The following is a 4,008-nucleotide window of genomic DNA, read 5'->3' on the forward strand; positions in this document are numbered from 1 at the left end:
GTGTATGTATGTATGTATGTATGTATGTATGTAATGATCTGTGAATCCAGCTTGAACTTTAGGAAAACGCTGCATGGGAAATTAGTCCTGCATTGGCAGTGCTGAATCCATCACCTGTCCCCTGCTAATGGGAATGCTCCTGGAGACAACAGGGTTGCTGCAGCACAGGGACCTTGGCCGGCTGAGTTCTGCAGCATGGGGATTTCTCCAGAGCAGAACAAAGATACAGGTCATAAATACCAGAGAGCCAGGGAACAAAATGGAGAGGGGCTCAGACACAGGGAATCTGGGGAGGAGATGGGATCAGAAAGGCACATGTTCACAGTCTCAGGTTAGTGAGAAAGAATGAAATTGCTGGAGGAAAGAGCAGGGAAGCTCCACATGTTTGGGGGACAAGCCATGGGCAGGTGGAAGTGGAGATTGAAAGTGACAGATTGTGTTGTCCATGTACCTGTGTTTCTTGCACTCAGTGACCAGATGATGGATGGTGATGGATGGTGATGGATGGTGATGGTGATGGATGGTGATGGATGGTGATGGATGGATGGACCTTGTCTCCTTGATGAGGGGAGCTGCACCTCCAGAGTAACTCCTCAGGTGCTTCTGGGCAAATGCCAGTGGAGGGCTGGCTGTTGAGGAGGAACTAGGCACTCTTTAGGCCTGCTAGACCCAATGTCCTCTCCCATGCAAGGGTAGTAGCACTTGGAATTTGTGCCCTGGACACATGATGAGCATTGTGGGTTACCAAGATGGCAAAATGTCCAAACCACAGGGTGGACCACTGAGTACTGAAATGCAGGAGCCCCGCCAGGATGGGATTGGCAAGCCGGAACACACTAGCAGAGATTTTCTGGAGTCACAGCTGATGAGGAAGAGATGCCAGGAGCACAAAGGCACAGCACAGAAATCCAGCAGTGGAGATGGAGGATGTGAGCTTCCCATCACCCCTGGATGTCTGGGTAAGCAGTGCCTCAGAGGGATGTTATGGACATAGGATCTCCCTAACACAGATATTTTCTGAGGCAGATGCTCAGCATCAAGGGAAATGTGCTGTGTCCTGACCCTCCAGGCAGTAAACAACCTAGAGACTGAAGTTGAGAGGTGGCCATGTTCCTTCTCCCAAGGTTTCTTCAGTGTCCTTTAACTTTGGATCCCAGTGGGTTCCTTCCCCAAATGGGTCCCTATTCCTTCTCCTGGAGAGGGAGAAATAGCAGAACACACAGAAGGAAGGCCTTGGGAATACTGAGTTCTCAGGTGGGAATGCCATGCTGAGATGTGCAACATGCCACAGTGGTCTCTGAAACACCTGATAGCCTGGAGGACATTGTTGGCCTGCTGGACCCTTTAGAGATCCTCAGATGGGTCCTTTGTTGTGATTTGAAGATGCATCATCCTGCAGAAGACAGATCCCCAGCACACTGTGGGAAGCTCATGCAGGGCAGCCCACCACAAAGGGTTTGACACATCTTCCTTAAGTGTAATTACCTGAAAAATGGATGTGAACTTTAAGATAATCAGCCAGGGTCCCTTCTTAACCCATGGTGAAATGCTGGCCCCTTCATCTCCTCTTCCCCATGTGGTACTCTTGCAGAGGCTGTGGCAAGACTTGGCAAAGCTGTAGGGAAGCCTATGTAAGTTCCAAAGACTGCTTTTTTTCTTTTTTTAATGAGTGAGTTGAACCCGCCCCTGGCAGCCGTTATGAGGAGGACTCAAAACCAAGATTTGTGAACCACTTGCTGATCTGAGGCATTTTCCCCGGTTGTCTCTGAAGGGGAAGTTAGAGCAGCAAGACCTAGGCCCACAGAGCTGTTGTCACTGATGCCAGAATTTGTAAATGAAGTCATGGGTGACTCGGAAGTCTCAAAGGACTCGCAGTTGTAGATGTTGACATTGATGTATGGGTCATCTCCCATCCTAGAACAAAGTTACAGGCTTCATACAGCCCACAAATGTTGCATGACTCAGGAAATACCTTGGGGTGCATCTGGCATCGAGGGAAAGCCATAGGGAAGATGTTTAACCATCTCTCTGGCTTTCTACCAAGCTGAGATGAGCAGTACAGAGTGACCAGTGTGCATGGACCCAGGCTTGCAGAAATGAGTAGAAAAATGCTCAAAAGTTTTAATTTTTTTTTTTTTTCCTTTCACAAACTGCATTTTTTGGTAATTTCTTCATTTTTCAGATTACTGATTTCTGCCACTTAGGGAATTTCTACTTTTTAAAAAATTGAGAAATATTTGAATCACTGTTATCCAAGCAGTTCCTATCCAGAGGTGTGGGAGATGATAGCAAGAGCCTTATGGTGATTGTGAACAGGGCCTGCAGCACTCACAGCATCCTTTTCAGTGGACCCTCTGATGCTAAGTGTTTGAGGGTGCTTAGTTTGGGGCCCCCAATTTAGAAAGAAATTGAAACACATTTTTGTGAGTTTTTAAGAATCTGGCTATATTCTGGCATGCTCAGCAGACTCCCAGGGTGTCCCACCTTCTCTTGGGGCTATGGTCACTTGCTTTAGCACCATTTCAAGACCAAGAGTGGGTCTGTCCTCCCACCAAAGGAAACACCATACTTATTCCACACAGTTCAGCTCTCTTGGGCAAACCAGGGCAGTTTTCATTTCTTACTCTATGAAGATATATGGAAGCATGAAGCTGTGAAAGAATTAGAGTTGCTTAAGAGAATCAGCCAGCAAAACAATTACTAAATGTGTAGGAAAGCAGGAACAGTGATGTCCCACAGCACACACAACTAACAGGGAGCCAGACCTGCTGTGTTTTTCAGGACTAAATACAGTTGTCAGCCATAAATGCAGCAAGGAAACAAGTTTTGATCCTGCCCCTGTTGTGATACTGTGGATAGGGGAACATGAAACCAGAACTGCTGAGTACATCTATCCAAATTAACAGTGATAAAGAGTGCTACATCCTCGTTGTGGTGAGGAGGCATCTTGCTAGCTTTGCAGCCTGGAGAACCAGAACTCATCCCTCCATCTGCAGGCAGCACCTGCCAGAAGGGAATTCCATTTAATTGTCCCAGTCCTCCCAGAAAAAAAGGCCTTCAGAGAGTCAGGAGAGTGCTACAGACTGGGCTACCTATGGCTGGTATCTGTAACATTGTCCTGCTTTGTCAAGCCATCTTCCTAGTCCAGCTCTGGAGAGGTTTGGGGGACTGGGAACATCCTGCTCTCTTTCATGGACCAGTGTCTCCCAACAGGAACACCTTGCCCTGCCATAGCTGATGGAGGATGGCACTCGATACAGAGCAGCAGCAGCACGTCCTCTTGGAGGTCCTCTTTGTGCATGCTGCCACCAGCAAGGACTGGAGTCACGGTGGCACGAATTCATGGTGACCATGCCACAGGGAGCACGTCTGGCTTGCCACGCTGGCCGGGGCCGTGCTGGCTGGGACACGCCACTAGAGGGGGACACAGCCACATGTAACGGGACTTCGTCACGGCCACGAGCGTGGACCTGTGGGGCAGACTCGGTGGCCCAGTGACTGGGTGGGTCAGCATGTGCCATGACCAGCTCAGATCTTGTGGACCTCCATTGCCGGTGATGCTTCCAGCCAGCTCACACCCAACCACAGCAAGGAAACATGCACATCAAACTCTCTGACCCTTCTGATGGTGAAGCCAATGGCTGTGGTGTGGGATGTGTGGACCTTGCTAGTTGCTCTTCCCACTCATCGTTGGCCTGACTCTGGAGGTTGGTTGGTATTTTCCAGATCTGAAAATCCTGGAAACTCTGCATTGGGTCTGCTCAGTGTGTGGAGTGGGTATAAGGCATGGTGGGATATGAGCTGTGAGGAAGGCCCAAATATTGCTCAAATGAGAGGAAGAGTTTCTAGAGTTTTGTCTTTATCTTTCCCTTTACTGTGTCATCTCTTTAAAAAGATGTCCCTAATTTGGGATAACCGGGCTGTATGCATGTCCAGTTTCATGACCTGCGGCCTCCTGCTTCTTTTTGTTTACAGACCTTTTCCCGAGGGCTCTTAGCTGCAGTGTCT

Source organism: Corvus hawaiiensis, chromosome 22 (assembly GCF_020740725.1).
Source record: "Corvus hawaiiensis isolate bCorHaw1 chromosome 22, bCorHaw1.pri.cur, whole genome shotgun sequence".
Lineage (NCBI taxonomy): Eukaryota > Metazoa > Chordata > Aves > Passeriformes > Corvidae > Corvus > Corvus hawaiiensis.